Genomic DNA, 14,584 nt, shown 5'->3' with positions numbered 1-14,584 from the left:
ACGCGCGAGTGGGGCGTTGGTATAGTATACGCTTCAGAAACAAAAAAAAAAAATGGGGCGGAGGTATAAAGCCCGCCCCATGTAAGTTTTGAAAATTTGTGAAAGTGGGGCGTACATTATATCAACGCCCCATTTCATGCGTACATTATATCAACGCCCCGTTTCGGGCGTACATTATATCAACGCCCCGTTTCAGGCGTACATTATATCAACGCCCCGTTTCATGCGTACATTATATCAACGCCCGATGAATGGCGGAGATTATATCAACGCCCGATGTGCAGCGGAGATTATATCAACGCCCGACTATATTTGGATTTGGTCCTGATCGCAGACCAAATTTGGTCTGGATTTTACTCTTTGATCAAATTTTGATCGATGGTCCGTCCCACTACGCCAGCCCACTCGACTGAAAATTTGGGTTTACTCGTCCATTGCAGTTGCTCTAAGAGGACCATTTATGGGTGAGTTGGGCTCATCTCATGTCTCTTAGCGGTTTTGGAGTGGTTTTGGCACACGGTCTGTTTAGACTTTTTGCTACTTAAAATGAAAATGCTTGAATCAAATTGTTGGAAATCACCAAACCTGTAATGATTTTATGGACTAACTTGAGTCCTAGTTTGTGCACCCCTGTGTGCACATTCCTCTCCTCCTGGTTAGCCGAACTTCATAGAGGTTTATGTCATTTGAATTTTCATTTTTATTTTGTAAATTTATTGGCGAAAAATCAAAGATCATAGAGCTTGATCATAACAGACATTGTCAAAATTGATCATAGTGTTGATTATGATACTGGTCATTATTGAGTTAATTTTTGCACATTTTTTTTATTAACTCTAGTGATGTAAGGTCACTTCATTTTCTAATTAAGGATCTGTTTTGGAGCCGTGTTAAAATTTACTCCAAATCCAGAAAACAGTTCTATTGATGTTGAGCCTATGATTCTGTTGGTTAAAGCTATATTGTTCTAGAGCTAAAATCAACTTATCTCCTTCTACATCACCTATTCAAATTTTATCATTTATAACAACCGTAGTCATCAAAACCTAAATTACAAAATTAAGAGTAATCAACCTTGATTATGTTTAACATGTCTTTAACTATTCTCCTATTTGGTCCGGAATACCGTACTACAACTTTTATAAGAAAAACAAATCCGTTGAAGTTATGTTTGTGTGCAAACAAATTGGTTGGATAGTTGGATCATATGTATGTCAGTTGTAATTCTTGATTATGTGGGTGTTTGAGGGCAAAAACTGATTCTGTTGTTTTTGGTAAATTTGGGGTGTGTTGACGAGAAAGAATTCAAACCCTAAACAAATACACTGCACGGGAGTACTTTTGAGTTCGAGAGATCAATCTGTAAGACTCTGGACTAAACCAAGAAGTGGTCGTTCCAGATTCAATTCGGTCACAAGGTGAAGGAGAAGGGTTAATCTTAGGGAGGGAAGCGAAGAAGGTGTTTGAGATGAGAATGTTGAATTATGTAGGTGTGGCTGTTTATGACTTGTATCAGAAAAATGGTTTCTGGCTACTTGTGTTGATAACACTTGTGTTCCCTTTTTTTGTCGAAATAGATTGAAAACCTATTTATACAAGTCATTGAGCGCACCCTGATCTCTTAGGAAGTGGAGGAAGCTAATTAGTGGAGAAGTGGGCTTGTGCGGAAGGTGTTGACCATCATGTTTCCGTTATGAGGGAAGACTGATCACACGTTCACCCACTACTCTCATTACTGTTAACCGTTCGTCTTTCCTGACACTTTCTTGTAATGGGCGTGTTGCAGGCCACACGTTGTAAACAGCCAGACCAATACCCCAGTGAGTATCCCCCAGTTTGTGACATGTTTGATGTCTCGAGTGAATGGGTCAAGTCATGTGACTTGCCGCTAAAATCAACACATAGTGCTTTTAGGTTAAATAATAATAAATTATTTGTGAAACCAATATTTATAAAACATCGCTATAATCGATGTGTATGAAGCATCTCTTTTAAGCAAGTAGCTGAAAATAATCGATGTGCTAGAAGCATCGCTATTTTTGAGCTCGATCGAATCAGTCACGGATTGAGCGTCTTAAAAGTAGAACGACCGACCATCTTTGAGTGATTGTTTGAGGACCCTATGGGCGAGCCATTACTTGGCCGATCACTCCCTGTGGAGGGGGGACGGTCGGTGATCACAATGTTGTTTAGTTAGTTTTCTAAAAATAAATCTATACCATCCAACTAGGCTGACGAAGTTGGATGGACGAGATGATTTGCGGCAGTTGTATACTGCCATTGACGCAATTTTAGGGTTTAGGGGGAGCGCGATCAACCCTGTTTTGGGCGAGCAATTCGAGGCGTTGAGTGCTCGATCGACCATGTAAAAAGGTGGATTGCGGGTGAGCATGCTGACATCTCCTGAGACTCCTAAAATTCGATATAAGTCACTCAATTCGGCTGGAAAATTTGGATGGTCATGATCAATTTGCGACAGTGGTGTGTTGGCAAACACCAATTAGGATTTAGAGACGGCCTCATTCTCCCTAGTTCGAACAAGCGGTTTGATGTGTCATTGACTTCCCTTGGGCAAGTCGATCGAGTAGAAATAAAATTGGGCCGGTGGTGAACTCATGTGCACCTCCTTAATCGTATGAAACGCGATCTAAGTCGTCCAACTAGGCTGGCTAAGTTTGACGGATGTGATCGATTTGCGATAGTAGTATACTGCCACAACCCAAAATTTAGGGTTTTGAAATAGCGTGTTTGCTCGAGTTTGGTCAAAGTATTTGATGCTCTCTGGTCTTGCCATTGACAGGTCGATCGACCAAAGGAGAAGTTGGTCCAACGGCGAACACGTTGACACCTCTTTGATCGCTTGAGATATGATCTAAACCGTCCAACTAGGCTGGCTAAGTTGGACGGATATGATGGGTTTTTGAGACCGTTTTTGTCAGTCTTAGCTCGTTCGAGCTTATTTTATACAGCGCGAACACCCATGTTTGGGTCGGCGTTTGAAGCACTTGTGAATGAGAAAAATAGGACTCGATCGACTAGGGCACTAGTAGTCCCGCCGGTGGTCACTATGGTGATTTCCTAGTTCTGCTAAGAGTAGTCTAAGCTTGTTAAATCGCGCGGCCAAATCGTGTGGCCGTGATTATTTTTGAGACCGATGTGGACAGTCTGGATTTCCTTTGAGGAATTTAAACTCGTTTGATCACGCTAACTTTTAATTAAAAGGTGTGTAAACACGCTAATCTCTCTGTCGGAGGTGGTGTAGCCTACGCGAGTGTATTCATGCAGATTTCAATACTGACACTTCGGTAGATTCGTGTTACTCTTTTGTGAGTGAACATCAATCGTCATGTCATGCCAACATTGAAAGTTCAGCTGGGGAACATATTATAGGAAAATACTAGGCGGGCCATGCATTAGTAAATAATGCGATAGATTGAAATTTATAGAATATCTGAGATTGTTGCTTCATGCACCATTCTGATAAATTTCATAAATATGTCGAATTGATCAATACATATATAAGTAAAGAGGTTTGAACACTCATTAATTTTAAATGGACTTTATTCCTCTGCAGGATGACAGTGCATTAAATACAGGATTTTACAATTTTGACCCTGAACTAAAAACCACCATCAACATTAAGTCCCCTGCTTAGCACGTAATAGTGACGCTATTGCGGGGTAAGCATTAGATGGTGACAGTAAAAAACATTCTCAGGAACAGTTTTAGCGCACATACTAGGATAGGGCTTGGCTCGTCCCTTGAGCAAGATACGTTTCCTTTCAGCGCACGTCAGTTGTCTTCAGATAGATAAGTATCTATTTGATTGTTATCCCGTATCTGGAGCCTTTATACACGGAAAGTGGAGACTCCCTTTCTTCTCGGGATCTTGTTGATTTGTGAAATAAAAGGAAGACGCTGGATTCTTTCTCCCATCGCATAATTGCTTTTCTTATTCGTTCCAGGTATTGCTTCATGTTCATCATGCAATTTGATTTTTAATTGATGTTGATTTTTTTTATACCTGCTGTTGATATATAATCATAACGCCTTTCTGCAGTATATGATGGGAACTGCTGGTGATGATTATTCTTTTACTTCTCCAGAAGAGAGTTTTGAAGTCGACAAACCCAAGGGTAATGCGTTCGAGAAGGTGATGGCCAAAATAGATTCCCCGTTTCGCGAGGCTAGTCGTGCCATACAGGGTATGTCTCTCCTGCACCTACGCATCGTTCGAGAGCGTACTCAGGCCTTTTTGGCTTCGGTCAGCATGTAGGAAAAATGGAGACACGACGAAGCATCTCAGTCGATGAGCGCGAGAGCTGAAAGGTTTGCAGATCGGCTAAAGCGGCGAAGAATCGAGCATGAATGGCCTCCCAGTGAAGAAAAGTATGATTACCCTATCCGTAACGGAATCATAATTCTTGATTCTGACGTGGACGAACCAGAGAATCCTCAGAAGGCTGTTGGGGCAGTTCCTAAGGAAGAGGTCGAAGTAGCTTCCGTGGAGGGTACTGATGCAACCGTTGGAGGGAACACTGAAGTGGCTGCTGAGGAGATCATGGTAGCGGCATCTGGAGAGGATGTTGAAACAGGTTCTGAGAAAGATGTCGGCGCGTCTCCTGGAGGGAATATTGAAGCAACTATTGAGGGAGGTGTTGAAACAACATCAGAAGGGGGAGTCGATGCAGCTTCCAGAGAGGATGCAGTAGTGGCTTGTGATGAAGGTGTTGAAGCATCTTCCAGTGACAGCTTCCAGTGAAGACACTTCTGATCCCTCTAATGACTAGACTTTCCTTTGTTGCTTTCATTCCTAGTTGAGCACTTTTCATAGCTTGTAGACATTTTCTTCTTATACTCAGTAATTTTGCGGTCGAGCCTGGTTTTCATTAAATGATATTTTTTTTTTTATTTTATTCACGGTATCTGGGAACCCTAGTTGTAGTACTTCCCAGTAGGGTTGCAATAGAATCTCTTCATTCCATCGGGTCGTACAGCCAAAGGGAACGCAACATTCATAAGCGATGATGTGTTCTCATGTGACCGTATGCTATCTTCATGATGATTGCATGTATCCCTAAAGACAAAGAAGGGGATGCAATAATGGAAATCAGAGATTAACCACGAACCTGTCAGCCCTTGTAGTGCAATTCGCCTAACCATGTGATGATCGAGAGGCTGCTTTTCTGTTGGAGTAAACTGCTCTTACGCTTGCCCTAATAATTATACGATTCCTTTGCCCCTTTTCTTTGTATTCCTTGAGACATATGAGATGTTTCTTTTTAGGGTTTTGTCTTTCTGGTTTGAATTGATGGGTAATGATGAGGGTTTAAGCTTGCTCAAGGATTTGTGTTATGATTTTACGAGTAAAGAGATTTCTAAAAGGAAATAATACTTTGATTAACTGACAAATTGAAACCCTAATTATGAATGCAAGCAGTGCAATCATTTTGGAGGAATTACAAATATTGCATGCAAGGGGAAATTGCTGGAGGAAATACTAAAGAGAACGCTGGAGGAAACGGTAGCACAACATTTTTAGATATTGAAGGGCTTGAGCCATCGTGATTGGATTGTCACGCCTTCCAGTTTGTCGGTATTGATGAGCTTGTGGTAACCGCCTAAAATAACATCTTCCACCAGGTATGGCTCGTCTTCCCTTTCTGTAGGAGAATCAGGCTGGGCGGTCACCTTTACTGTCACATCTCCAACTTGAAACGCGGTCACCTTCACTACCATATCTCCAACTTGAAATGGGTTTGGGCGTTGTACAACTACTTGATTCTTGAACTCGTTATCTTTGACTGAGACAACTTCTAAATTTTTGACAAAGCATTTGAAAGGACCAGCCTCCCATTCACATCTCCTAGTGGCGGTTGTTGATCGGAGCGAGTCCCCGAGCCTGAGCGGAAGGAGGAGTGACTGGTTGCGAAAAGGGTTGTTCAATAAGACTTACATGGGTTCAAAATATTCGAATGCATGTTGATGGGATTTCTACAGGTAATTGCATCACATTGGCAAGTTGTTGATACGACAACAAATAATCTTCTGGGTTGGACGGCTTGTTGGAAATCCTTTCAGGTATTGACACTGGCAAAGGACACACTCCTTGTCTTGCTTTGTTGTTATGCACCCACGAGCGCCCCAGAATCATATCATAATTCGGGTATTCTTTCACAATATGAAACTTACCGCGTGTTGGAGTGTCTCCCACCTTGATTTCGAGGTCGATGTACCTGTAAGCGTCTCTAGACTCTCCTTCATAATTCTTAATTACGGTTGGGCAGTGAACAACTTCCTGCTTTGAAATATTTGCAGCTTTCAGGGCTCTTGATAGTGACAATATTGAAATCAGATGCTACACCAATCAGTGTGTTATCAAACTCGACATCCTTCAAGCGAGCGATGGTTAGGAGTCCCCAGTTACATCTACCGGGTTTTCCTTGCATCGATTTTTGAGAAATCGTTCTAGATCCTCACGCGTGACGAAGTTGGACGGTTGATTCCTTTCCCTTGAGCGCTCAGGAGAAACACGGACTTTTTCATCTATTAAGGCACACCCTGTTGAAGCGCTTGCGCCAGGAGTGTTGAAAGTACTCCTAATTGGCTTCATGGGTTGACGCGGCTCTTGTAGTAGACGCTCCGTTAGCGTCTTGAGGAAAGTGAGTACCTCCTTCTGAGTTGTAGCCATGTCCGTCTGAGCCTTAACAAGAACCTCTTGTCTTTCCATCAAATCGACAATGGTAATAGGGGGTTGGCCTCCTCTGGATCCTCCAGTCTCTCGTCCTGATGGGGGAGTGGCAGTATCTCTAGTAACGACCGGGGGGGTTACGCTCGAAGAAACATTGGGGGTGGCGGCAACGGCTCTGGATCTAGTGATTGGAGGTGTCACGCCTAAGGGAATGTTTCCTCCGTGGCTGATATTGGTGGTTGAGGACGTAGTACCACGAGATGCATTGATCGTGCTGGTAGGCGGTACATTAGTGTCACCGGCATGAATGTTCACACCAGAGGTGTTGTCAGCGCCAGTAACATCGGGATTTATCGCTGATCCAGACCTAAGATCCACCATCTTGAATTTGAGAAAATTGAAATGAAATTGAAAATTGATCTTGCAACCAAGAGATTAATCTCCCACTGTGGTCGCTAGTTGTTTGAGGGAAAAAACTGATTTTGCTGTTTTTGGCAAATTTGGGGTGTGTTGATGAGAAATGAATTCAAACCCTAAACAAATGCATTGCACGGGAGTAATTTTGAGTTCGAGAGATCAATTTGTGAGACTCTGGCCTAAACCAAGAAATGGTCGTTCCAGATTCAATTAGGTCACAAGGTGAAAGAGAAGGGTTGATCTTAGGGAGGGAAGCAGAGAAGGTGTTTGAGATCAGAATGTTGAATTATGAAGGTGTGGTTGTTTATGACTTGTATCAGAAAAATGGTTTCTGGCTACTTGTGTTGATAACGCTTGTGTTCCCTTTTTTGTCGAAATAGATTGAAAACCCTATTTATACAAGTCATTGAACGCACCCTGATCTCTTAGTAAGTGGAGGAAGTTAATTAGTGGAGAAGTGGGCTTGTGCGGAAGATGGTGACCATCATGTTTCCGTTATGAGGGAAGACTGATCACACGTTCACCCACTACTGTCATTACTGTTAATTGTCCATCTTTCCTGACACTTTCTCGTAATGGGCGCATTGCACGCCACACGTTGTAAACCACCAGACCAATACCCCGGTGAGTATCCCCCAATTTGTGACATGTTTGATGTCTCGAGTGAATGGGTCAAGTCATGTGACTTGCCGCTAAAATCAACACATAGTGCTTTTAGGTTAAATAATAATAAATTATTTGTGAAACCAATATTTATAAAATATCGCTTATAATCGATGTGTATGAAGCATCGCTTTTAAGAAAGCAACTGAAAATAATCGATGTGCTAGAAGCAACGCTATTTTTGAGCTAGATCGAATCAGTCACGGATTGAGCGTCTTAAAAGTAACACGACCGACCATATTTGAGTGATCGTTTGAGGGACCTATGGGCGATCCATTACTTGGTTGATCACTCCCTGTGCAGTGGAGACGGTCGGTGATCGCAATGTTGTTTTGTTAGTTTTAAATCTATACCATTCAACTAGGCTGGCAAAGTTGGATGAACGAGATGATTTGCGGAAGTTGTATACTGCCATTGACGCAATTTTAGGGTTTAGGGGGTGCGCGATCAACCCTCTTTTGGGCGAGTAATTCGATGCGTTGAGTGGTCGTTCGACCAGGTCGATCGACCATGTACAAATGTGGATTGCCGGTGATCATGCTTACATCTCCTAGGCCACCTAAAATTTGATCTAAGACACTCAATTCGGTTGGAGAAGTTGGATGGTCGTGATCGATTTGCGACAGTGGTGTGTTGCCGCAAACGCCAATTAGGGTTTAGAGATGGCCGCCGCATTCTCCCTAGTTCGATCAAGCGGTTTGATGTGTCATTGACTTCCCTTGGGAAAGTCGATCGAGTAGGAATAAAATTGGGCCGGTGGTGAACTCATGTGCACCTCCTTGTTCGTATGAAACACGATCTAAGCCGTCCAACTAGGTGGATAAGTTGGACGGATGTGATCGATTTGCAACAGAAGTATACTGCCACAACCCAAAATTTAGGGTTTTGAAATAACATGTTTGCTCGAGTTTGGGTAAACGATTTGATGCTCTCTGGTCTTGCCGTGTACAAGTCGATCAACCAAGGTAGAAGTTGGGCCAACGGCGAACACGTTGACAACTCTTTGATCGCTTGAGATGCGATCTAAGCCGTCCAACTAGGCTGGCTAAGTTGGACGGATGTGATGGGTTTTTGAGACCGTTTTTGTCGATCTTAGCTCGTTTGAGCTTGTTTTATACAGCGCGAACACCCATGTTTGGGTCGGCGTTTGAAGCACTTGTGAATGAGCAAAATAGGACTCGATCGACTAGGGCACAAGTGGGCCCGCCAGAGGTCACTATGGTGATTGCCTCGTTCTGCTAGGAGTAGTCTAAGCTTGTTAAATCGCGCGGCCAAATCGTGTGGCCGTGATTATTTTTGAGACCGATGTGGACAGTCTGGATTTCCTTTGAGGAATTTAAACGCGTGTGATCACGCTAACTTTTAATTAAAAGGTATGTAAACACGCTAATCTCTCTGTCAGAGGGTGGTATAGCCTACACACGAGTGTTTTCATGCAGATTTCAACACTGACGCTTCGAGAGATTCGTGTGACTCTGTTGTGATTGAAAATCAATCATCATGTCATGCCAACATTGAAAGTTCAGTTAGAGAACATAGCATAGGAAAATACTATGCGGGCCATGGGTTAGTAAATAATGCGATAGATTGAAATTTATAGAATATCTGGGATTGTTGATCCATGCACCATTATGATAAATTTCATAAATATGTTGAATTGCTTAATACATATATAAGTATAGAGGTTTGAACACTCATTATTTTTAAATGGCCTTTATTCCTTTGCAGGATGACAGTGCATTAAATACAGGATTTTACAATTTTGACCCTGAACTAAAAACCACCATCAACAATGAACAAATTGTTATATTGCATGGATATGTGATTTCATTGAGTGCCGTGAATTATTTTTTTCCAAAAATAAAAAGTTTTAACAAGCGAGTGGAACAAAGAGAGATAAAACCACAAAGCAGAGACCAAAGAGAAGGAACCGTACTACTAATGTAAAGTTATATATTTGCGGTTTCCCATGTATGTTTATATTTTCTTAAATCCGGTCAAAATAATAATAGATTTTGAAAAACGAGATAACATAACAGCAAAGAGATTCAACAAATAAAGAAAGGAGGAACGTGCACCCCGGTTAGAACCAGGGTGCACAAAGTCGGACTGGGGTAACTTGTGTAAGGCTCATTTATATAATTAAATATTGTGTGCCAAACAAGAAAGAACACGAGATAGAAAAAGGAAAATGTTTTATAAAATGATATTACTAAGTAATAATTGTTCCTATACTAACTCACCGTACTGATACAGTAAGGTTAGGACAAGTAGTATATGTATTAGTGATTATTGAATATGGGTTACTAAACTGATTACTAGCTTTGAAAGTGGAATAAAGAAAGCATTTCATTTTCTCAAGTTTCTGTTACGTTACAAAATGAAAGAGTGAGTGGCTATTTATAGCCAAGAATACTTAGGCGGCAAGTGAGAAAAGTACACGGCTTTTTAGGAGTTACTTAACAGTTAAGTTGATGATGTTTATCCGGTCTTAGTCGGTCTTCTTAACTGGGAAGCAAACGTAGTACTTGCTGGATTATTCCAGAAAACGGTGGGCCACTCCCAGGACGTGTACACATAACACTCCTCTTGGACCACCATTTCTAAGAACGATGCCTCATTAAAACCTTGTCGGTAAAATTCAGTGGGACAAAATCCGAGCGAAGGAAAAAGAATACAACAAAAAATCTTAGAACGGTGTTGGACACACATATGCTGCCTCGTTAAAACCTTAACAAGGAAAATCCAATGGGACAAAATCTTGGTGAAGGAAAAAGAGTACATCGCATGATAGTCCAAAACTCCCCCTGAACAAAATCTCTGTTAATTTGTCTATTTGTACATGTGGCGTATTCCGATTCCATATACCAGCTTCCTAAAAACTTTTGTTAGCAGAGACTTGGTGAATAGATCAGCATAATTGTCACAGGATTGTATCTTCTGGATATCGATCTCCTTATTTTTCTGGAGCTGGTGAGAATAAAATAACTTCGATGAAATGTGCTTTATTCTATCACCCTTGATGTAGCCTTCCTTCATTTGATCTATGCATGCCGAGTTGTTTTCACAAATTGTTGTTGGCACACCGATTATGGAAGTCAACCCGCAAGAGATTCTGATGTGCTCCATTAGTGACGGCAACCACACACATTCTCTACTTGTTTCGTGGAGAGCAATTATTTCAAAGTGATTTTAGGAAGTAGATGGTATGCTCTCTTACATGAACGCCATGAGATTGCAGTACCACCGATCGTAAGAACGTACCCTGTCTGAGAGATTCCTTTATGCGGGTCTGATAGGTATCCAGCATCAGTATACCCTGTTATCTGCGGACAATCTAAAGAATCTTTCAAGTAGAACAAACCCATGTCAGTAGTACCACGAAGGTAAAGAAAAATTTGTTTTACCCCTGTACAATGTCGTTTTGTTGGAGCAGAACTATAACTGGCTAGTAGATTTACTGCAAAGGAAATGTCGGACCTAGTACATTGAGCTAAGTATAACAAAGCCCCGATTGCACTCAAATATGGTACTTCTAGACCAAGTAGTGATTCGTCTTCCTATTTATGAAGAAATGGATCTCTTTTGGGATCAAGAGATCTTACAACCATTGGGATGCTAAGCGGATATGCTTCCTTCATTTTTAAAACGTTTCAAAATTTTCTTTATGTAAGTGGATTGATGAACAAGAATTCCGCTTTCATAATGCTCAAGTTGTAGGCCAAGAAAAAAATTTGTTTTACTGAGATCTTTCATCTCGAACTCCTTCCTTAAGCATTCAATTGCTTTGGAGAGTTCACCAGGAGTTCCAATTAAATTGATGTCATCTACATATACAACTATTGTTGCAATCCCATATTCTGTCATTTTAATAAACACACAAGGGCAAATAAGATCATTTACATATCCCTCTCTTATTAGGTATTCACTGAAGCGATTATACCACATTCGCCCGGATTGTTTCAATCCATATAGAGCTTTATTTAATTTTAATGAATACATATGACGTGGTTTCCCTTCAGGTAATTTGAATCCTTCCGGAAGTTTCATATAAATATATGTATCTATATTTCCATATAGATACGCAGTGACCACGTCCATTAGATGCATGTCAAACCTTTCAGAGACTGCCATACTAATTAGATATCGAAAGGTAATTGCATCCATAACAGGGAAGTATGTCTCTTCATAGTCAATCTCAGGTTTCTGCAAGAAACCCTTTGTCACTAGTCGTGCTTTATAACGGATGACTTCATTTCTCTCATTACGCTTTCTCACAAACACCCATTTGAAATCCACAGGATTCACATTTTCTGGTGTCTGTATTGGGCGCCCAAAAACATTGCGTTTAGCGAGAGATTCCAATTCAGCTTGGATTGCCATTTTCCATTTAGGCCAATCGTCTCTTTGTCGACATTCTTCTATAAAGTATGGTTTAATATCATCATTATCCGTGGCGATTTCAGTAGATACTGAGAATGAAAATATATCGTCGACAATTACTGTATTATGATCCCACACTTCTCTGTCGCATGCACAATTTATGGAAATTTCCTCATACACAGGTACATGTGTCTCAGCCAAGATTTTATCCTCTTCAGGAGGTTCATCAGAGAAAGTGGATCGTTCTTTGATAGTCTCTTAAGGAGCACTACATGTAGCCTCTTCAGGAGCGCTACCTTTGATTGAGACAGATTGGTTCTTCCTCTTTCGAGGGACGTAATCTTTTGAACCAACTGGTCGTCCACGCTTCAGGCGTGGCTTTGATGACTCGTTTGCCGCTGAGCTCCCAATTTGTCATGTTGGTACATCAATCTGAGCTGGAACATTTCTAGCATGCACATAGGATTTTGTAATTCGACCAGTATCAGTAAATGCATCAGGCATTTGGTTTGCAATATTTTGCAGATGTATAATCTTTTGCACCTCAATTTCAGATTTATTAGTGCAAGGGTCAAGATGAGATACACTTGGTGTGTACCAAGATATTTCACGGCGTTCTTCTGATGGCTTACCATCTCCCCTAACGGCGGGAAAAGTGTCTCATCAAAATGACAATCTGCGAATCTAGCTGTAAAGACATCACCTGTTAAAGGATCTAAATACCTTATAATAGACAGTGAATCAAAACCAACATAAATACCAAAGCGACATTGTGGACCAAATTTAGTACGTTGTGGTGGTGCAATAGGCACATAAACAGCACAACCAAAAACACGTAAGTGCGAGATATCTGGTTCCTGTCCCAAAAAAAGTTGTAAAGAGGAGTATTGATGGCTAGCAGTTGGTCTAAGACGGACTAAAGCCGCTGCATGCAAGCGGAAGTTGGTAATTTAATCCTCATAAGTATTGGTCGAGCAATTAACTGAAGATGCTTTATAAAAGACTCAGCTAAGCCATTCTGAGTATGCACATGTGATACGGGATGCTCGACATCAATACCAACTGAAAGGAAATAAGCATCAAAAGCTTTAGATGTAAATTCATTATCGCCATCAAGCCAAATGGACATGATAGGGAAGTCCGGTAAATGGGCACGCAACCGAATAATCTGGGAAAACAGTCTGACAAACGCAACATTATGTGTTGATAATAAGCATACATGAGACCATCTAGCAAATGCGTCTATCAATACCATAAAGTATTAGAATGGCCCACAGTATGGGTGGACATGCCCACAAATGTCACCATGTATCCTCTGTAGGAATGTAGGTGATTCTATAATAACTTTGGTTAAATATGGTTTTATAACTAGTTTTCCCAGGGAATAAGCAACACAATTCATATCCTTGCTTCACAAAAGCTTCTGGTTTTGTAATGGATGTCCATGAGAATTTTGTATTATTCTATTCATCATGGTAGAACCCGCGTGTCCAAGCCGGTCATGCCAAAGCTTGAATAATTCAGGGTCATCAAACTTCTGGTCAATGACCACATGAGATTCGACTGTTCGAATTCTTGTGAGATATAATCTAGAAGAGATAGCCTTAAGCCTCTCTACAATGTGCTTCTAGCACTGTACAGATGAATTAATATACAAGTACTCCATATTATGCACATCCGTTGTTTCAAGGTGGTAACCATTACGCCGAATATCTTTAAAACTCAACAGATTCCTCTGGGATCTGGTAGAATATAAGGCGTCTTCAATAATTAATTTTGTACCACCTGGTAGAATGATACACGCTCTTCCGGAGCCGTCTATCAACTACTCGAATCTGAAATGGTATTCACATTACCCTTAAACCTTTTCAAGGTTATACAATATTTATGGGTTCGAAAAATTGTGTTTGTTGTTCCATTGTCAACCAAAAAAATATCCCCATCGTCTATTTTGGATAGATTACTTCTGGAATCCATATCCTTCAATACAAATAGACGAGAAAATTAACAAAAGTACTACAAAAAAAAATCCACTTATATTATACACCAAAAAATGTGGAATACATCAAGAAAAACACACACCCAAAAATACAACAAAAGAAAAAACATACAGAAAACACAAGAAAATATACTACAGGGCATAAGGAAGAAACACTTCTACAGCTCATCAAAGAAAACTGACTAGGCTCGCCACCTTCAGGGTCGAAGAGATAATCAGATACATCCAAGTGGGTATCACAGGTACTAGGGGCACTGGATTCTATTAAATTTGTCTCTATGTCTTCGACTGGTCGATTAAGGGACTCCTAATAGAGTAACAAAATGTTCCGACGTACGACAGGTACGCTGCCAGTGATCAGTTAAGCCACATCGATAACAAACATTTTTCTGAGGAGGTTGACTAGAATAACCCTTTCCTTTTTCTTGCTT

Source organism: Papaver somniferum, chromosome 2 (assembly GCF_003573695.1).
Source record: "Papaver somniferum cultivar HN1 chromosome 2, ASM357369v1, whole genome shotgun sequence".
Lineage (NCBI taxonomy): Eukaryota > Viridiplantae > Streptophyta > Magnoliopsida > Ranunculales > Papaveraceae > Papaver > Papaver somniferum.
The sequence above is the reverse complement of the archived record's forward strand: the minus strand, read 5'-3'. Positions refer to the sequence as shown.